Raw genomic sequence first — 22,569 nt, 5'->3', positions numbered from 1 at the left:
TTGGCTCTATCCGTGGAATAGCCATCAGGAGCCAGGGCTCTGGAGACAAAGCACCTGGATGCAACTCCCATTCCCTGCTTCTCAGCTACATGAACTTCAGCAAGTTACTTAATCGCTCTGGGTTTCAGTTTCTTATCTGTAAAAAGGGGCTAAATAGGAATGCAAAGTTGTACACTACTTTGGAAAACAGTCTGGCAGTTCCCTGAAAAGATACATAGTTACCACTTGAGCAGTTACACTCCTAGTAATATACCCAAGAGAAATGAAGACGTATGTCCACACAAAAACTTGTACAGGAGTGTTCATAATAGCCCAAAGGTGGAAACAATACAAATGTTCATTAGCCGATGAACGGATAAGCAAAATATGGTATGTACATAAAATGCAATGTTATTTGGCCATAAAAAATGAGCTAATAAAACACAGCATGAATGAACCTTGAAAACATTATGTTAAGTGAAAGAAGCCAGACACAAAAACACACATATTTTATGGTTCCTTTATATGAAATACCCAGAACAGGCAAATTTATAGAGACAGAAAGTAGATTAGTAGTTGCCTAGGGCTGGGGAAGCGGAGAAGGGGTTGGGAGGTGAAAGCTAAAGGGCATGTGGCTTCTTCTTGGGGTGATAAAATTATTTTAAAATTTATTATGGTGACACTTGTATAACTCTGTGAATATGCTAGGAGCCATTGAATTGTACACTTTAAAAAAATTGATTTTAGAGAGAAGAAGGAAGAGGAAGTCAGAGAGAGAGAGAGAGAGAGAAACATCGATCGGTTGCCTCCCACATGTGCCCCAACCAGGAATTCCCACAGCCCGGGTATGTGCCAGGTGTGACCAGGAATCAAACCTGCCACCTCTTGGTGTACAGGACGATGCTCTAACCTAGGCGTCCTCAAACTACGGCCCGCGGGCCACATGTGGCCCGCCAAGGACATTTATCCGGCCCGCCCAGTGCCACTGCCTGTCCTGCTTAGCAGCCGACTCGTCCCGGGCCCGCAGTGCGCATAGAAATTTGTTCATAGTTTTTTTTTTAAACTATAGTCCGGCTCTCCAACGGTCTGAGGGACAGTGAACTGGCCCCCTGTTTAAAAAGTTTGAGGTCCCCTGCCCAGTGGAGTCACACCAGCCAGGGTGAATTGTACACTTTAAATCAGTGAATTTTATGGAACACTATTCCCCCTCTTACCCCACCCCCTACCCCCCAACCCCCGCCCAGCCCTTATTGGCAGTGGATACATTCCAAGACTCCCAGTGGGAGCCTCGACTCTAACCAACTTGTTCAGCTCTGCTGGAAATGTGGTAGCATCTTTTTCACTGGCAGACATAGCCTTTTCAGTAATTTTCCCAAGCCTATTCCTGATTTCCTTGCTTGCAGGAAATTGCTTGGTGTCACTCATTTAAGAGGATCCCTGCTGAAGTCTTCCTATAGACAGCCTCAGTACTTTCTGGCACAACACACTGCTTGCTGTCAATCAGAACACATTTTCTGCTCATTTTTTCTACCCACAAACTTAACACCTGTTCTTCTTAACTAAGCACTTACGTGCTGTGGCTGTAACTTTTCCTGTATGAGGTGTGACAGCGGAAGTAGCACACATTTTTTTCCCCTTCTTCACAATTTCATGGATAGAAGATTTGGTTTTACCTCGGCATATGGTTTTTCCTTACTGATTTGAAAACTTTTATCTTTTCACTTATAGGAAGTACTTTACCTCTTTTCTTTGGCATATCCGAATTGACAGCATCACTACTGTTACACTTTGAGGCCATTATTAAGTAAACTAAGGGTTACTTGAACACAAGCACTGTGGTACCATGACAGTCAGTCTGATAGATCTCGTAACTGACTAATGGGCAGGTAGTGTGCTCAGTGTGGATATGCTGGACAAAGGGATGATTTATATCCTGGGTGGGATGGAATGGATGGCGTGCAATTTCATCACGCTATTCAGAACAGTGAGCAATTTAAAACGTATGATTTGTTTATTTCTGGAATTTTTCATTTAATATTTTTGGGCCATGGTTGATTGAGGTAACTGCAACAGTGGAAAGCAACACCATGGATAAGGGGGACCACTGTACTTCTACTGTGGGATTGTTAGATAATAATACAGTGATCTGTGTAACTTCTCAGATCTAAAGCTTGAATAGGCTGATTCTGTCCGTTAGTTATTGCTATAGTAGAGGTCCGGTGCACGAAATTCGTGCACTGGGGGGTCCCCCTCAGCCCAGCCTGCCCCCTCTCACAGTCCGGGAGCCCTCAGGGGATGTCCTAAGATGCAATCTGGCCTCCCTCTGCGGGAGGCAACCAGGATAATCAGGGGAAGGTGCCAACCCCATCACCCCGCTGCTGCTGCCACTGCCAGTCGCCGCAGCTGCCAAGGTGTTTTCATCAACACAGACTCCAGTCCCTTCACCACGAAAAAATGACAACTTTCTTTCAGCATTTTTAAGATGTGTCTTTCATAGGATATGACATTTCTTCCTTTTTATTTTTTTTTTTTTTATCCTCACCTGAGGATATTTTTCCATTGATTTTTAGAGTGTGGAAGAGAGGGAAAGACAGAGAGAAACATCAATGTGAGAGGGACACTTTGATTGGTTGCCTCCTGCATGAGCCCTGACCTGGGCCCTGGCCAGGGAGGGGCCTGTAACCTAGGTACATGCCCTTGATCAGAATTGAACCCAGACCCTGCGGTCAATAGGCCGAGGCTCTATCCACTGTGCCAAACCAGCTAGGGCAGGATATGACATTTCTTAGCCCTCTAGCAGTGGACCTGCGTTTTTTCCTCCAGGAGTGAGGTAGAAAACCCTAGATTACCATCTTGGATTCTTATTACCCAAGTTACCAAGAACACTGTGAGTGGCGTACAAGGAGCTTAGCCAATGAGCGGTCAGAAAAGGTGTTTCCTCTGCAACTCATGCGCAGAGGCGGGACTGCTGGCCTGCTGCGGTGGCTTGGGCAGGCCCCCTGTGTGTGTCCACTCTGGGCCTGCCCCAGTCGCACCGCAGCAGCTTGAGCAGGCCCCCCTGCATGTGTCTGCTCCAGGCCTGCTCTATCCATGGCTTGCCTCACCGCGCACGCAGTCCCCTCCTGCCCATCTGTGCACAAAGCCTCCTCCTGAGCCGGTCGTGACTGTTACATTGTCCTGGCTAATTTGCATATTACCTCTTTTTATAGATAGATAGATGATAGATAGATAGATAGATAGATAGATAGCAATCTACTACAATACTCAATAGCTTAAAACACCAATCATTTATTATCACTCACACACCCGTAGACCCATGTGGTTCAGCTGATCTAGGCTGGGTTTGGCCCAGCAGCTCTGCTTCTCCCTGCAGATCTGTGAGCCAGCTGTAGTAGCTCTGCTAAACACGTTCCTGATCGTCCTGGACAGGTGGCCTAGCAGGGCATGCTCCCATGGTGTAAGAGCGGGTAAGAGAGCAGAAGTGTAAGAGAGCAAGAATAGACTTGAGAGGCCTCTTCAGGCCTAAGCTTGGAACTAGAATCCTAGTGCTTCTGCCTCATTCTGTTAACTAAGGCAAGTTATGTGGTCTAATACAAAAGTTAAAGGGTAGAGAAATATTCTCTGTCCCTTTAGTGGGATAAACTGCTAAATCACAGGGCAAAGGGCATGGATGCAGGAAGGGGTGAAAAATTGGATCCAGTAATGCTGTGTTCTGTTTATCTGCAAAAGGCAAAGTTCTCTGAGAGCACAAAGGCATATACAGATCCTTATTGGCTACTTATTTCGTGGTATAATTTGAGTATAATTGGTTCTCTACAGAGCTAGAAGTTGAAGCTTAAGAACGAGTACAGAGGGGAAATTATACAGTGATGAAGGCCTTGGGATTTACTCTTTATTCAGCAAACATTTATTGTGCACCTATTATATACAAAACTAGAGGCCCGGTGCATGAATTTGTACACTGATGGGGTCCAGCCAGCCCACCACAATTAGGCCAGCCAGGGGGAGGGGCCACAGGTGGTTGGACAGCCGGCCCCACCCCCTGGTCAAACTCCCAGTTGAACTCCCAGTTGAACTCCCGGAGAGAGAACTCCTGGTCGAGGAGACAATTTGCATATTAGCCTTTTATTATATAGGATATTTGGACAGTAAGTTGTTGTGACTAGGTTAAAAAGCAAAATGATCACCCAAAGAGGTAAAAGGATAACTAGGTGAGAGCAGAAACTGAAAGAGTAGAAGGTTTCAAGAGAGAAAATAATTACCTGCAGCTGAGAAGCCAGAGTCCAGGAACTGAGATAAGTCTGGAGGCCCGATAGAGCTCAGGAAGCCACATGACAATCATGGTACTTACTGGAATTAAATGAATCAATGAAGTGCCTATAATTAAAATGCCTATACTGAGTAAGGCTCAGAAAAAAGTCATCTTGTACTTTTCCTGAGAAATTGTAATACTGTAAAGATGTGAAGATGTTTCTCATTGATTTTTTTTTTAGGGCTGGGTTTTGGGAAGCCTCCTTGTGTCATTCTAACGCGGCAACATTGCTGTTTAGAATAAACTTCTTAGCTGATTAACCCACTGAGCTCATTAGCCCCGAGGGTCTGCTATAAAAATCTCAACTGTTGGTTTTGTGTTTGTATTTAGTAATTTTAATTGGTGAGCTAATCAGTTAGTAGCTAATTTGGTGATGAAGAACATGGGAGGTAGAGGTGTAATTTCTGTTCTCAGCTCCCCTCGATGGGCAAGTTTGAATTAATTGATGTTTTTGGTGTTTGTAACATACACTTATAGGCCAAGGCCTTAGGTGAATTTCCCATTAAGAAAGGAAAGAACTGAATTTTCCCACCTGCGTTGCCAGTGTCCTTTGCCCAAGCCTAAAGCACTCCAGGAGCCAAGCCATTCTGGACTTCCAGTCAGATAAGACCAGCCCACTTGTAAATGTTCTACAGCAGTGGTCGGCAAACTCATTAGTCAACAGAGCGGCAAACCGCGGCTCCCAAGCCGCATGTGGCTCGTGAGCCACAGTTTGCTGAGCACTGTACAGTATTAGGAGCTCTTGGCTGTGGTTCCAGTAGCATTAGTTTGGGGGAGTGTGTGTGTGTGTTTAATATTTTCCTTTTCTAGGCTGCCTAAATGGCTCCATATGAAAGTTACAATGTACCTTTGGCTTAATTTATTGATATTTTGTATTTCTTTTTTGTTTTGTCTTTGAATTTTTTTTTTTTTTTTTGTAATTTCTTACCACTTTGCAGTCTAGGCATGGATTAGAGGAGAATTAAATAAGCTCACTCAACAGATATTTATTGATGCCTGATGTAGGAATTTCTTATGTGTGAATTAAATTTTAATTTTATGGAAGATTGTCTACATCTCCTTTTAGTCCTCATAAGAAAGTGATGGTTGATTTAGTTCTCATAGCAGCTGCCCCCAGGTACTCAGCAGCTTCTGCAGGCAGAGAATTATATACCAAGTAGCTGAGTTTCAGTTACAATCCAGAGTTTATAAATGGAAGACTTAATCTTAGACCATTACCATTTAGTGTCTCCCCTTTTTAGACTCCTTATGTATTCTTTTGTTCATTGTTTTATCATTATTATTACACAAGTTAATATATTATTTTTTTAATCCTCACCTGAGGATATGTTGTTGTTGTTGTTTAATTGAGTTTTCAGAGAGAGAGAAAGAGAGAGAGAGAGAGAGAGAGAGAGAGAGAGAGAGAAACATTGATGTAAGAGAAACATCAATCGGTTGCCTCCTGTAGGTGCCCCAACCAGGGATCAAACCTGCAACCTAGGTATGTGCCCTGACTGGGAATCGAACCCGAAACATTTTGGTGTCTAGGATGATGCTCCAACCAACTGAGCCACCCAGCCAGAGAAGTTAATATGTTCTTATTATTTAAAAAAATTTTAAATGACAAGGAAGTATAAAAGGTAAAAAGTACAAGTCCTCTTTTCAAAAATTGGAGTTAAAATATATCCTTGAGAGTCCCATAATTTATATGCTATGTTTTGGGCATTTTCACATTTCAGTTTTGAAATAGGTGTTTAGTAATTAATGTGATGAGTAAATAAGTGGTATTCTTTTATTTTATTTTAATTTTTTAAATATATTTTTTATTGATTTCAGAGAGGAAGGGAGAGGGAGAGAGAGAGAAACATCCATGATGAGAGAGAATCATTGATTGGCTGCCTCCTGCATGCCCCACACTGGGGATCGAGCTGCAACCTGGGCACGTGCCCTGACCGGGAATCGAACCCTGACCTCCTGGTTCAGAGGTCGTTGCTCAATCGCTGAGCCACGCCAGCTGGGCAGTAAGTGGTATTCTTAAATAAGATATTATAACCAGGTTACTTATCATATTGTGGATCTGTCTTCTCAGTTACTTTCAGTTATTTAAAGGACATTTTGAAAGCAACACCAGAGACTGCTGTATTTCAGGGATCCAAGTGATTCCCATCGGTGTCAAAGGATCTCTGGATAAAACTATCAGGCTCATTGAAAAAGAAAGAAAGAAAAAAAACTAAGAAAACCCCTAGGCTCTGAGCCAAGCATGAAGGTGGAAGTAAGCCAGTGTGTGTAGTGAGGAGAATCTAGACATCTTGACATGCCCAAACAAATCGCACTAACTCTTCCACCCTCTTCCTTTCAGAGAAGAGTTTCCATTTCTGACAAAAGAGCCAAGGAGAGGAAAGGCAAAGGGCCTGAAGGGGGGAAGGTAGAACACAAGGTGAAATTGTTTTTACAGCGTTTCAACTGGGCAGGATTACAAATCTTAACTTGTCAGAGACTGAACTCCCTATCTCATTCTCAGATTTCTACCTCAAATAAAGTAAGTTGGGAAACCATTAACTGAAAATAATTCTATCCCTTGAAGGACCATCTAATTGGATCTGGCACTGAAATTTGGAATGCAGCCCTGTGAAGTTTATCATCTCCATTTATGTCCTTGACATGAGAAGATGTCTTTTATGTCCTAACCTGGTTTCTGTACCACCTAATTAACGAGTGAGCATTGACAGATGTCTCTCATACATGCTATCTCAGTAAATTCTTGAAGTAGTTCTGGGAAGTAGACATTATCCCCATTTCTAAAACTTCTTATGGGAGATACAATCTACATACCTCAAATTCACCGATTTACAATGTGCAGGTCAGTAGTTCTTAGTATATTTAGAAAGTTGTGCAACTATCACCAGTATCTAACTTTAGAACCTTTTCATCATCTCAGAAAGAAACCTGGTACCCATTATCAGTCTCCTGTATTTCCTACTCCCCCTGGCCCCTAGCAACCACTACTGTACGTTTTGTTTCTATGGGTTTGCCTATTCTGGACATTTCATATAAGTAGAATCATACAATGTGTGATCTTTTGTGTCTGGCTACTCTTACTGAACATTAATGTTTTTGAGGTCCATTCGTGTTGTAGCATGGATTGGCACTTCATTACTTTTTGAGGCTGAAAAATAATTCATTGTATTGATTAACTAGCTATATTGTTTATCTGTTCATAAGTTGATGTTCATTCAAGTTATTTTCACTTTTGGTTATTTTGAATGTACGAGTTGCTGCGGGGACATGTTTTCATTTCTCTTGGGTATATACCTACAGTTGGAATTGCTGGGTCATATAGTAACTCTATGTTTATCCTTTTGAGGAACTGCCAAACTGTTTTCCAAAGTTGCTGCATCATTTTACTTTCCCATCAGCAGTGTGTGAAGGTTCCAATTTCTCTAAGTCCTCGCCAATACTTGTTATGGTCTGTGTTTTTAATTCCCTTCTCAGTGGTGGGAAGTGGTATCTCATTGTGATTTTGATTTGCATTTCTCTAATTGAGCATCTTTTTATGAGAATATGTCCTTTGTATTTCTTCTTTGAAGAAATGTCCTTTTAGATTATTTTCCCATTTTTAAATTGGGTTATTTGTCTTTTTATTATTAAGTTTTAAGAGTTTCTTATGTATTCTGGAAACAGGTTTTTTATCAAGTGTATAAGTTGCAAATATTTTTTGCCATTCTGTGTTGTTGTCTTTCTGTCACTAATGTTGTCATTTAAAGCACAGAACTTTTACTTTTAATGAAGTCCACCTTATCAACATTCTCATTTATTGCTTGCACTTTTGGTGTAATTTCTAAGTAATCATTACCTAACCCAAGATATTGAAGACTTACTTCTGTGTATTCTTCCAAAAGTTGTATAGTTTTAGCTCTTACATTTAGGTCTGTGATCCATTTTGAGTTAATATTTGGGAATGATGTGAGATATCCCATTTTATAGCTAAAAATCCTGAGACTTGGATAGGTTAAATCCCTTTTCCAAGATTACTTAGCAAGTAATTTGAATCTTGTTCTTGGCCTTTAAATCTTGTTTTTTCCTTTCCAATATACTATATTACTTCTCCAGAACTTTTCAAATAATGGTAAAAATTGGCCCTATAGTCCTGCTTTTAAAAAGCACACAGATATTGTGATTATGATTATCAATGATATTTATTAAAATTGAATAATGCTTAATCATAAAATCTGATTCTATCAACAATCCTGAAATACAATAAAAGCTGGTATTATAACCTTTTTATAAATGAAGAATAGAGTTGCCTACAGTCACAAAAACTGGGAGTGGTGGAGCTGGCACTAGCCCCATTTTCCAGGGATTCCCTGTTTACTGTACCTTGTCCTACAATAGCCCAGGGGATCTATATGATGCCCTCCCCCTCAGGTCAGAGACTGTATTTCAAAGCCCAGTACACTTGAGGTTTACATTAGCTTTATTTTTGGAATATCTCTTTAGTGTTTTCCTCCATCAGTCTAAGATTGGTACATTCAGATTTGTTTCAGAATATTTAACAGTATCATATTTTAAGCAATTTCTATGTGTATATTTGTTAATCCTCATTTTTCCTATTGATTTTTAGAGAGAGTGGAAAAGAGGAGGAGAGACAGAGAGAAACATCGATGTGAGAGAGGCACATTGATTGGTTGCCTCCTGCACATGCCCCAATCAGGGTCGGGAGAGGGGGATAAAGCCTGTAACCGAGGTAGGTGCCCTTTGACTGGAATCAAACCTGGGACCCTTCAGTCCGCCAATGCTTTATCCACTGAGCCAAACCAGCTAGGGCTCTGTGTGTATCTTTGAAACTCATCTTCTGTAGAGTATGAGAGTATGTTAGCTCAGATTGCCAGCCCTGCTCCCGATAATGGTCATAATTGTTTTAGCACAATTTAGGGCATCCCCATCGTTTTAGGAGCATCAGAAAAGAGGCTTCAGAAATCAATCCTGGGATTTATGCAGTTGCTTGAAATTGTGGGCTATGTAAACATGTAGTTTCTGTATAGAATTTTTTTATACTTGTTGCATTTCTCATGCCAACAAATAACATTTAAAAATAACTTACATTAAAATAATATAAATTAGGAGGCCACAGAGAAATCAGAACCCTCATGATACTGCTGGGGGAAATGTGAAACAGTGCAGCTGCTCTGGAAAACAGTCTGACAGTTTCCAAAAAGTTAAACAATTACCACATGACCCATCAATTCCACTCCTAGATAAATACCCAAGAGAAATGAAAACACACGTCCACATAAAAGCTTATGTGTGAATTCTCATCACAGCATTATTCGTAATAACCCCTCCCCAAAATAAAATAGAAACACCCTAAGTATCTATCACCCGATGAATGGATTAAAAATGTGGTATAGCTATACAATAGAATATTATTTGGCAATAAAAAGGAATGAAGTACTGATTCATGCTACAAAATGGATGAACCTTGAAAACATGGTAAGTGAAAGAAGTAAAAAAAAAAAAGAGAGAGAGACTACATATTGTATGATTCCATTCATATGAAATGTCCAGAATAGACAAATCCATCATAGAAAGTAGATTAGTGGTTGCCAGTGTACAGGAGGAGAGAGGGGTGGGAAGTAACTGATAATGGATATGAAATTCTTTGGGAGACTGATGAAAATGTTTTGGAATTATGTAGCGATCATTGCATAACCTAGTAAATATACTAAAAATCACTGAATTATGCGTTTAAAATTAAACCTTAAAATTTCAGGAAAGTAGCCCTAGCCAGTTTGGCTCAGTGGACAGAGCATCGACCTGCGGACCCAAGGGTCCCAGGTTCGATTCTAGTAAAGGGCATGTACGTTGGTTGCAGGCTCCTCCCTGACCCGAGCCCTGGTCAGGGCGAGTGCAGGAGGCAGCCAATCTATGTGTTTCTCTCACATCGATGTTTCTGTCTTTCCCTCTCTTTCACTCTCTCTAAAATCAATGAAAAAATATCCTCGGGTGAGGATTTTAAAAAAAAGTTCAGAAAAGTAGTTTTTCATGGAGCTCTTAGGACTCTGAAGAAATGAGCAAGATTTAGACATGTGGAGATGGAGTGAAGGGATTAAGACTGAAAGAAAAGCAAAGGTAGGAAAATGTTCAAGAGAGGGGCAAGTGTATAGGAAGGGAGGCAGTTCAAGTTGTTAGTGGAGCAAAGTGGGCGTGAAGGGGAAGAGTGGGATTGGGCTCTTGAGATGCCAAGATACCTGAGCTTCTCTGTGGGCTCTGGGGAGCCTTTAAAGGCTTGTGGTTGTTACCAGCCCATCCGTCATGTCTTAGGGATGGGCTTCCTGGATTTGATGCTTGTTGATACTTATTATTTTCACTCATGATTTGCTAATCACCAACCACATATCGGATGTAACTTAACATTGTTTCATTTAGCCCTTGCCATAACCCTATGAGAGTCAATGTACCTCCCCATTTTTCAGACAAAAAAACAAACAGAAAAAAAACAACACAAAGCTCATAGATTATTACCAGTAGAAGGCCAACCAGTGAGTGATGGAGTCTGCAGTCAACTCCAGAGCCAAGGCTCTTATCCCTCTCTGTACTTCCCTCCTCTCTCCACTCTATTTTCTTGCCTTTCTCAAATCATCATGGCTTCTGCTCTTGCAGAAAGTAAAATTAAGCCATGGAACCAGTAGGTCCTGACATTTTCAGCTAAACAATTAAATACTTCTTAATTTCTTGGTTTCCAGAGCTAATTTCAAATCCTTTACCTCCCTATGCATGTTAAGCCAGCTTTTATAGTCAGATTCACTACCAAGAAGGCAATTGTGAGACACCTTGGGTTAGTGTCCATTGCTTAAATGTCTACAAACCATTAAGAAGGTATTTAGTACCTTTCCTGAAGAGCAGCTACTTAAATTTTGCCCTGGAGTCACCCTCTCTTTAGTAAAGTTGGAATATGAAGATAAGAATGATAAAATAGTGAGAGAGCTCACAAGTAAAATAGCAAGTTCTTCATTAGACTTTAAGTACAATATTCCTTTACTTTCTACAGAATCAGTTCATGTTGTTGGAACTCCTTTACTGTAACAGCTGGAGGGACACTCTGCTCTTACCTTTCCCTCCCAAACTAAAGAGCAAGCAGCCTACATTACGCTTCATTTCAAATACAAATGAAAATTCCTAATCTCACCGGATGTGGTTACGATGATTCTTGAAAATGTTCACATACTTAAGAAGCCCAGTTATATTTTTTATTAACCATGACACAGTTCCTTTTGTTGCTGAATCATAAGTTTAACATTTTTAACTGAAGTATTAATCTCTCCCTCTTTGGTCATGTCGAGACCTTGGGCAGTGGTGGAAAGTGCAGTTAAATGGTATCTGTACAGTTTTGGCAACTCATTTTTAGATTCTTACATTAGACTTTTAAACTTGGTTATGTTTCCTGACCTTGTGGTATCTCTACTGTCCCTGAAGAAGCTGGGAAGTTGGGAACAAATTGAGCCTCAGGGAATGGATCACAAGCATTGAGCTACCCAAGACCTAATTAGGTCATTTCTCCCATCCACCTGCCAGGGCATGTCCTTAGATAGGAACAAAAAGAATTGTAAAATAGCATTTTTTTTAAAGATTTTTTTTTACATTTTATTTTTTATTGATTTTTAGAGAAGAGAGGAAGGGAGGAGAGAGAGAGAAAAACATCAGTGTGATAGCAAAACATGGATTGGCTTCCCCCTACCCAGGGACCAAGCCTGAAACCCAGATATGTGCCCTCACTGGGAATTGAATCAGCAACCTTTCAGTGCACAGGACGATGCCCAACCAACTGAGCCACATTGGCCCGGGCTTGCAAAATATCTTTGGCCATTGATTTTTTTTTATTGATGGTTTAAAAGATTTGTTCATTCATTCAACAAATATTTACTGAGCACTTACTATGTGGGAGGGCATTATGAGTCATGCACTGCCTTCATGGAATTTATAGCTGGAGTCGGGGAGGACATGAAGGGCATAAGTATTGATCAAATAATCACACAAAAAAATTGAAATATGCTATGAAGTAAAGGTACATCATGATAAAAGAACCTGTCTGGGTCATTTTACCTGACAGAGATAAGCTGAGACCTGGTGGATGATTAGAAATTAACCTAATAAACATGGGAAGAAGTGTGTTCATGACAGGGAACAGCAGTGCTGTGGCAGAATGGGGCTTGCATACCGGAAGCGTGTTCTACAGACACTTGGGGTCAGTGAAAAAGGGATGGGCTGGGTGGCCTTGGAGCACCATCAACCCCACTCTAACCAGAGGACTCTGCTTTTCTCTCTCTCATTGAGCCTCTTCTAAAGACTTCATATGAAAACAAAGGTCTGCTATTTAAAAACAAAAAAGGATTTGAAAAATCACTATCTTAGGCCATCTATCTGACCTAGCAAAGAAGTTTTATAACACATGTCATATGTGATGTGTCATGCCACACAACACTTTTCAGCACCTTCTCCTCACCACTGTCAGAGGATGCTATCTCTTTTTGAGACTGTTTTCATGAAACGCAGTGAGTATGTTTGGCTATCTGTACAAATCTCTAAACTCAGTTGTCCAGCACACAGCCCTGAGCCATTACAAAAAAAATCATTCTAATTACAAATGAAAAAGGTAAAACCATATGGAGTTATTTTAGACCAATGGTTTTCAAATATTCTTTTTTAGCTGTGGGATTAAATAAGATCTAACATGAAGATGTCAAAAAGTCAAGTGCTCTTTATTTTCTTATTCATGCCTTTTTTCTTATATTTTTCACATTTTTTCATATGAACAGTTATTGCTTTTATCACCAGAAGATAATGTTTTTTAAATTATGTGGCTGTTTAGCAAAACGGAATCATTTCATGATAACAAGCTTCAGGGGCTAGTACAGATCGAAACAGATGGCTCCCTCGGTGGTAGTGCCCCTGCTGACCTTCTCACAACGAGGGATTACTAATCACATGGTGGCCGTGGCTTTCTCACCATGAATTTATGTGATGACAGCGGAAACCTTACTGACAAACAGATGTTTTCCCCAAGTGGAGCTTTTCTTAATGAAATGGTTGCTTAGAAACCAGACCATGCTAATAACTTTTCTATATTTAGTTTGTAAAGTGATTCCATTTGCAAAGTTATTAAGTCAGAGAATACTAATTAGATCAAATTAAACATATCTATTATTTCTTGCCTTGCAATTCAGCAACCAACTGGTTAAATTAGCAGCAAAATTTGACCCTGACGCGTCTATTCATCATAAGGACATACACGGAAAATGACAGCTCAGGAAGCCACCCTGCTCTGCTCTTCACTGTGATTCTCTAGAGGCACAGTGTGTTTGATCTGTCACCTAGATGTATTAGACATTGTGACATGGAGCACTTATTAGGTTGCTGAGCGGATCAGTTACGTCAGTGGGTCAAAAATTATAAGTGAAGCCAAAACTGGTTTGGCTCAGTGGATAGAGCGTCAGCCTGCGGACTGAAAGGTCCCAGGTTCGATTCCGGTCAAGGGCATGTAACTTGGTTGCGGGCACATCCCCAGTGGGAGGTGTGCAGGAGGCAGCTGGTCGATGTTTCTCTCTCATCGATGTTTCTGACTATCTATCACTCTTCCTTCCTCTCTGTAAAAAATCAATAAAATATATTTAAAAAAAAATTATAAGTGAAAATGTAAAAGTAACTTCAAGTTAAGTTCAGTGACACAGCAGTAAAGGAAAGGCTTGGGAGGGGAGATGCTTGTTTGTAATGATAATTTATAAATGGAAAATCTGATATGCTGACTATTACTAATACAGAGAAACCTCAGCATGAACGGTATTTGTCTGGTGGATTAAAACATTAAGTCGAAAACTTCAAATTACACGAAATTTGGAAGAAAATACATTTCTGTCTTTTATTTCCAGTAATGATGAGGTAGCTCAGCTGAAAACAGCTATACTTCAGGGTCCCTACAGGGTCCATGACTAGGTCTGGTCACTCCGGGATACTGTAGACAAAGTGTTTAGTGTATATGTGCATTTATGAGGGAGAAGGGACTCTTGGCAGGGGCGTTATAGTATCTCTGCCTGGATTCCCTATGAAACTATAGTTTAAGTCCTGCAAGGCATGGTTGCTGATTTCACAACAATCACATTTTCTAAGCCAGTCCTAGTGCCTGTCACAAAGACTTGCCTAATCATCTCATCAGGACAATCGCCGGGCTTAACTGAGGAAAAAGGGGAGAATTTCAGAAATATTTATATCTTGATTGTGTCACTGTTTGGTACCCAAAGCACAGAGCAAGTCTCCTGGCCGGAAGACATCGGAGACTGCGAGATCAGCCCTGTCTTGTTAGAGCTTCAGGCCAGGTGACAGCTCCCCTGGGAGGCTTTGGCTCGCTCAGAACGAGTGAGAACCTGACGCATCAGTCACTGTTGCTGATTCTACAGTTTCCCTTTGCGTAGGCTTCAGGTGAAATGCCAGCAGAAACTCAGAAAGAAAAATGAATCCGAAGTTCAGGTGGTACTCCTCCTACCAGGACCACCCATCTTGGGGTCTTTAGGAGTTGTAAAGGGTTTTATTTTCTTACCGAGACTAAAAGAGAACCACTTATTGTTTCCTTGGAAATCAGAAGCTCCTGTTTTCTTTTTAGCAGTAAACATTTCTTTTGATAGCATAAAGAGAATGTTAATGTGCTTTTTCACTCTTTGAAAGCTACATAAAGAGAATTAAATGAATAACATTCTGCTTATTTGTCAGCCACGATCAGCTGATTCAGTTTCTCTGAACGTGTAGGGCAATGATTACTCCCAGAGAAGTGATAATTGCTGTTTTCTTTTCCTTCCTTCCTCACTTATGCCTTCAGTCAGTATTAGAGCAGCTTTGGTAATATTTCTGTGCATAAAACAGAGCCCTTGATCACAGTGGTGTTCTTGTGCCTCTGCTTTTCTCAGCTCTGTTCTCTATTCCTTCCTCTCTGTTGCCCAAAGTTATTGATAGAGACAGCCCTGCCAAGGTGGACCCTAAGCTTTACAGTGCTGTTTTGGGTTTCATTTTATTCATTTGGGGAGGGTAGTAGAATTAAGAGATTTAGAGGCCTTACAGTAGCCCATAAAGATGTGGAGTGGAGGTATTTCAGAATCACTGGTTAAAAACTGGAACTCATTAAAATCCAAGGTTTGGATTTCCATTTATGTGGCTCCTCTGTCATCATTGATAGCAACAGCATCTCAAGTTAGAGTCATTTGTGAATTTAATAAACATCACTACCTCCTTTTTCCACCAACTGGGAACAAAGCAGTCCCCATGAAGCCCAACCGGACCCAGTAGAGGACTCTGCCTATTCATATGGGAAGACGTGTGCAAAGTGTTTCTCCTTCCTCTGATCTTGGAGTCCAACAGAAAGTAAATTTTATGGAGTGAGGCTGACATCATATACCTGGAAATGTAAGGTTTGTGTCTTTGGGGGTAGGATTTGCGGAGCTGGTATTGTCACAGCACGGATTTCTCTTAGGCGCTGCCCGGTGAGCCCTGGGATGGCAGAGTGCACATTTGCAGTTCTGCTCTGCCAAGTGGCAACTCTGTATTCTTGGGCTATATTTTTTACCCCTCTGTTCCTCAACTTCCTCCTCAGTAAAACTAGGAATGATGGTATTACCTATTTCAAAGGATTGTTCGAAAGCAGTAAGTGGGTAAATAATGCCAAGTGCTCAGGCCTTTGCCTAGCATATTGAAAACAATAAATGTTAGGAATTTTTATTGTCTTTACTACTTATTATGATATTAATAATAAATGCAATTTTACTTATTATAATAATATTTCATGATCCAAATGACTTCCAATAAGTACAGTTAACTTTCAATAAATACAGATTATTCACTTGTTTTTACTTTTTCCCTCTTCAAAATGGGAATTCGAAAACAGTTTAAGCAAATGTATACTGGCATTATTTTAGTATTTGGTATTTTTTTTTAATATATTTTTATTGATTTCAGAGAGGAAGGGAGAGGGAGAGAGAGACAGAAACATCAATGATGAGAGAGAATCATTATCGGCTGCCTCCTGCACACCCCACACTGGGGATTGAGCCCACAACCCGGGCATGTGTCCTTGACCAGAATTGAACCTGCGACCCTTCAGTCCACAGGCCGATGCTTTATCCATTGAGCCAAACCAGCTAGGGCGTAGTATTTGAATATATTATTTAGATCCTGGTTTAAAGAGATAGATACTAGGTACAGTTTCTACAAATTTTCAGCTGTTAGTCTTCTATTATGCCTAACCCTGTTTTTTCCTCAGGCCTAAGTAACACTCACTCATCCCGAATCTTTATAAATTTGTTGGGGCTTGTCTACACTTAACACAACTTTGGAGCTTCAGAAAAACTTAACATCAAATTGGCTAGATATTATCATTTACTTTAATTACAAAAGCAGCCCAGCTATTCAGTTGAGCTCCCCATACTTCCTTGATTTAATAACCAACTTCCCCACTTTGTGCGACTTCCTAGATTCTTAGAGCTGAAGTTATTGTTAGTTTCCACCATAATGAGAGGTCTCAAATGAAGCAAGTGAAATAACCTACTAAAGGGTAATATTTTCCTTCTCTTGGTCTAGCTTTATTATCTCTGTGTCATAGAGCTAGAGGACAATCCCAGATTGGTGATTATCTTTCTGTAATCAGAGGAAAAGTTCCTTGTGCCTGACTATCATTGTTCTTTCAAACTAGAGATTCCTCCACAGGTTAATATACATTTTATCTTCTTTTTAGTTTTTCAAAATAACTTATTTTTATAAATTTATTTCAAACATAGTTTGTAAAGGTTCAAAAAGCTTATCCCCTACCTTTCTTACCCCCTCACAGAGATAACCATTCCCCTCACCACCCTCTTTTAAAGTATTTTTTTCCTAGTAATTTTCTCATTTATAAAGAAAATGCTTATACTTATCTCTCTTGATTTAAACAATTTTGGACACTATGTACTTATTTTCTACATATAGGGTGAGGATTTAGCGCATGCACACACACATGCATACGCTGTATGCCCACCTGTACCCCTTCTCCTCTTGCCTTTTCCCCATCACAGTTTTGGCTGCATCATTGGGTAGCATTTGCTGCTGACTATAAGGGTATTATTCATTGCTGAGCCCAGTTCAGTCTTCCTTTCTTATATATTTGCTTAGTTTTCTATTTAATGGTTACTAGTTTTTTTCCAAATGATCTATCAAATACATGTAATTTTTTTCTACCTTTGATCTCTTTACCCAAATTTCAGCCTTTGACACTATCTTACTCTCTTTATCCTTTTTTGTGGGTTTATACCCTTTTTACTCCTTAATCATTAATTTAGTAGCATTTCAGGAAGAAGAGAATACAAATGTTTTTGGTCATTCTGCTATGTTTGAGTGAAAATTCTTTTTACATTTTCACATTTAAAAGAGGCTGTTCTATTTTAAAAGACCATGCCTGTTACCACAGATTTTTAAAACTTATATTTATTTATATTTGATCGGTAAATTCATGGTTCAAAATTCACAAGGTACAAAAAGATACAGAATAAAAAGTATTTTCTCTCACATCTTTCCCCTGAACACCTCATTTTCTTACCCCAAAACAACTAACATCATTACTTCCTTGTGTATCCTTTCAGAACTACTTTATGAGTCTATTTGCCCTATGTACACAAATTATATACATATTGTTTTGTGTCTTGCTTTTCACTTAATAGATCTTAGAACTTATTCCTTATCAGTTATTTAAAAGCTTATTTATTTTTTATGGATGCATTATATTCTGTTAAATGACCACAACTTAATCAATCCTCTATTAATGAACATTTCATTTGTTTTCAATCTTTCCAAAGAGTGCCACAGTGATGATTTTGTACCTAAGGAATTTGGACTATTTGTGGTCCAATACCTATTAGGATAAATTCCTAGAGTAGATTATCTGGCTTACCACAGAATGTAGATTTTTAAATGTAATAATTTTCTTACAAAACAAGACAGAACCCGTGAAATATGAAATGCTTGATTTGTTTTCCCATTCAAATAACAAATCATTCTCTCCCTCTTTCTGCCCTCACCCTTCCGGGAAACCAGAAGAGATTTGGATGTTAAAAAGAAGCTGATACTTTGCTCTTGGCAGATTTCCCTTTACATTCATGATGTGCTATATTTTCTCTCTTTTTCTTCTAGCCTAAAGACCTAAAAGTGTAGATATAAAATATTTTCTTACAGTTTTTTATAATAATTTTTTAGACATAATTGATGTACCATACAATTCACCAACTTAAAGTATACAATTCAATGGGTTTTAGTATAATCACAATGTGTAACCATCACCACAACAAATTTTAGAATGTTTTTATCGCTCCAGATAAAAACTCCATGTCCATAGCAGTCACTCCTTATTTCCCTCCAACTCCCACAGCCCAGGGTAACCACTAAATCTACTTTCCGTCTATAAATTTATCTGTTTTAACTATTTCATCTAAATGGAATCACACAGAAATGTGGGTTTTGTGTTTCTTACAGTTTTTCGGCAGATATACCAGAGAGGTTCGAGTAGGTGGTTTTCTAGGTTGATGTGGATTTGGGGAGATAGGTGGTTATCTGCCTCTGGGAATGAGGCAGGTTAGTTTTGAAGTGGGGTGGTTTAGCAGGTACCTGGGATAGAGCCAGTCAGCATAGACATTTTTTGTTGTTGATTTTAGAGAGAGGCAGGGTGAGAGGGAGAGAGAAACATCGATGTGAGAGAGAAACATCAATCAGTTGCCTCCCGTATGCACCCCAAACCAGGATTGAACCCCAAACTTGGGTATGTGCCCTGACTAGAAATCAAACTCACCACCTCTTGGTATACAGGATGACACACCAACCAACTGCGCCACCTGGCCAGGGCAGCAAAGAGATCTAGAATTAGGCTGTCTTTCCGACATGTAAGCGCACTGTGTAAGGTGAGACTACACCTAATCCACTATCACTGCTGGAGGTCTGAGGGATCATTTTGAAGTCAACACTATTTTGGTTTTTGTTTGTTTGTTTTCTTTTTTTCTTAACACAATTTTTAACAGAATACATTTCTGTCTTTATCATGAAAGTCATTGGGAGAAAAAAAAAGTTATTTTGCAAAGTTGATTGTCTTTTTTGTTGTATAAAGTACTTTTAATAATATTTTAAGTTAATTTGCCTATATCCTATGTGTTGCCCCAAAACATACGTCAGAATGCTTTCAGGAACTCTTGCCAGTTTGTTTTACCTTTATCTACTGTGTATCTTATCTGTTATACCACATCTTGAAATGCATGGCTGTTTTCCTAGGAATCAGAGCAAGAGCAGCTATCTCTCACACAATCATTTGCGTCTGATTGCCAAAGGGATTGGTGTGTCATGTTTCCTTGAAACCTGTGCTGACCCAGAAATTACCTCATTTTCAAATTACAAAGGAATTATCAAGTGTGAGAGGTCAAGGTTCATGTGAAGGTTATGGCCATGTTTCCTCCCTTGTCAAAATTCAGAAAACTTTTCAAATAAGAAAACAAAAACAGCCACACAAAATTTCATCCCTTTCCATTGTTATACAGTCTTAACCATCATATACAATTCTCTGCACTGCTTGATGTAATAGTGAGGAGGGAACTGCCTTTGTTCTGTATGGATTTGTAAACTCATAGGTGGCAACCGTATCCTAGAAGGTAAAACTCAAACAGTCAGAGGGTCATTTGGCAGCAGTCTGCGGAGCAGGCCAGCAGGAAGATAAACAATTGCTAATGTGGGACTGTGGGAAGCAAGGAAACTACTTTGCTATTGGCAACCTTTTTATGCAAGATTGGGAGAATTTATAACTCCCTGGTGGGAAAAGTAAAAAAATAAATCTGAAATTAAATAAAAATATATATGAAGAAGACTGTGTTAGGATTACTTTGGTTGAAAAAAATCAAACTGACATACGCAGAGAGGGTATTTATTGCCTTATGTATCCAAAGATTCAAGCTGGTAGGCGTACAGTCAGATCCAGGGGCTCAAAGGATGCCATCGGGTCTCTTCCTTTTCTCCTTCCTGCTCTTGGCTTGACCCTCCTCGGTGTTGGCACCATTTTTGGGTGGGCTTTCTCCACATGGTGGTCACTGGCAGCTTCAGTCTCATAACTTCAACAGGAAAGAAAGTAAAAAGAACTTATCTTTCCCAGTAGTTCTGATGTGGGCTCCAGCATTGAATCGCATTGCCCGTTCCTGAACCATTCATAGGGGTGGGGATGTGATGGAATATCCTAACTGGCCAGCCTGGGTCATGAGTTCACACAGGAGGGAGAGAAAGTAGGATTTTAGCTGCATGCAAACCACGTAGGCTGAGAGTGGAGCTTTGAGAAGGGATACTTACCAAAGGAACACAAGGTATTGTTAGCACGAGAGTGAGAGATGCTCTGTGCAACCAAAAATGCCTGCTACTGAGAGGAAATCAAGAGCTCGTTTTGAAGTATATAGAAGGATAATATGCTCACAGAAGTAAATAAACTGTTCCCTGCCAAAGATTGATGAGAGAAAATAGGCATAAACTACAGTAGGAGGGATTTTAGTAATGCATATGCTTTAGAAAAGCTAGATATAGATCAAAGATTTATAAAACAAATTCCACTGATTTCTGTTATAAAATCCCAACCTATATTTCCAAAAGGAAGCAAATTTACCAGGTTTTCTAGTTGGGAATTTCTGATGGAAAACTAGCTATGACAGCAACAGATCTATAATATGTACTGGGCCTTGTAACATATTAGCTATACAACGTCTATCAGAATTGCAGTTACCAGCCACCAATTCACTTTTTCTTTGGGGTTCTTTCAGAACTCGGAAGCTTTTTCCTTTCTCTCCCTTGGTAAACAATTTATCTTTTTCTTAAGCCACAGACCTTTTTCCTATGCTTAGGTGTTTCTAATTCCACCTTGGACCTCCAAGAAGTTGTCCGTTTTTTTACATAAAGAAGCTAACTACAAATTCTGGGTCACATTTTGCCAACAGGGAAGTGATCTAATTCAGGGTCTGCCACAACCTGAAACTCCCTTAAGAGCAGTGCTTCTGTTTGTATAAAATTGGAGGCCACATAAAGAGAGCTATGGCTTAGGACCACCTGCAGAGACTTCCCAGGCTTTTCCCAAAGCAATGAAAAGGTAGGGAAGAGGCGGGCAGAAAAGAGGATGGACGGCCAGGTACAGCCCACAGCAGGTGCTCCGCCTTTGTGTATATCTGATTTATAAAAGAATGGAATCACTATCTGTAACATAGAAAATAGTATGTAGACTTTGCCTGCAAGATTGTCAAGCTTAATCAGGAGAATGGTAAACTCAGGTAAAAAATAATTATAGGTTCTCAAACATTTATATCACTCCTTCCCCGTCTTCTCTTTCTTAATTCCTAAAATTTATATCAAGACTCTGTCTTTGAACCCTTTTGTCCATTCACTCATTTAACAACTAGTTATTGAGCACCTGCTATGTGCTGACACTCTTCTAGGCATTTAAACTATAGCAGGGAATAAAATAAGTCCTTGACTTTGTAGAGTTCACATTTTAAGGAGGAGTGCAGTCAATAAATAAGCAATATATAACATGTCAGATAATAGTAAGTGCTGAGAAGAAAAATGAAGCAGGCTGAGAGGGGTAGGCAGAGGGAAAAGTAAGGCAGTCAGTCTACTGGGGCTTAATCACAAGGAACAACAATAGCCTGTAATTATTGGAATCGAGAGTCTAGGACTCTAAGGACAGCAAGGAGTCCAGAGTTGACTATAGGGAGCAAGGATAGAAGATGAGGTCAGAGAGAAAGCAAAGGCAGGTGGGGATTGGGAGCTGCCCATATTTAGGGGAAAAGGGAAACCATTGAGGGATTTGAACAGAAGAATGATGGGGCCTGGTTTATTTTTTAATCTTTTTTAAAAATATATTTTTATTGATAGAGAGGAAGGGAGAGGGAGAGAAAGATAGAAACATCAATGATGGGAGTTCTCATTGATCAGCTGCCTCCTGCACACCCCCCACCGGGATTGAGCCTGCAACTGGGGCATGTGCCCTTGACTGGAAACAAACCAGGGACCCCTCAGTTCGCATGCAGGTCGACACTCCATCCACTGAGCCAAACCGGCTAGGGCCTGGTTTATGTTTTAACCAGAAAGTTCCAGCTGCAATTAGGGAATAGGGTAGAAGCAGTGTGACTGATTAGGAGATCATTGAAAAACACCGGGCCAGAGATGATGGACCATCATCTGAGATTGAGGAGGAGGTAGGGAGAAACATTTTCATCCTGTGTATA

The 22,569-nt window shown here is 40.0% G+C and overlaps 1 protein-coding gene across 1 annotated transcript in view; it reads left to right on the top strand.

Annotated features, from left to right (window-relative positions):
- Positions 1–22,569, top strand: part of TANGO6 (transport and golgi organization 6 homolog) — a 151,738-nt gene that overhangs the window by 64,501 nt on the left and 64,668 nt on the right. The window lies entirely within an intron of this gene.

The sequence above is a fragment of the Plecotus auritus genome, assembly GCF_963455305.1.
Source record: "Plecotus auritus genome assembly, chromosome: 10".
NCBI classification, from domain to species: Eukaryota; Metazoa; Chordata; class Mammalia; order Chiroptera; family Vespertilionidae; genus Plecotus; species Plecotus auritus.
This window is presented reverse-complemented; position numbering and strand designations above follow the sequence as displayed.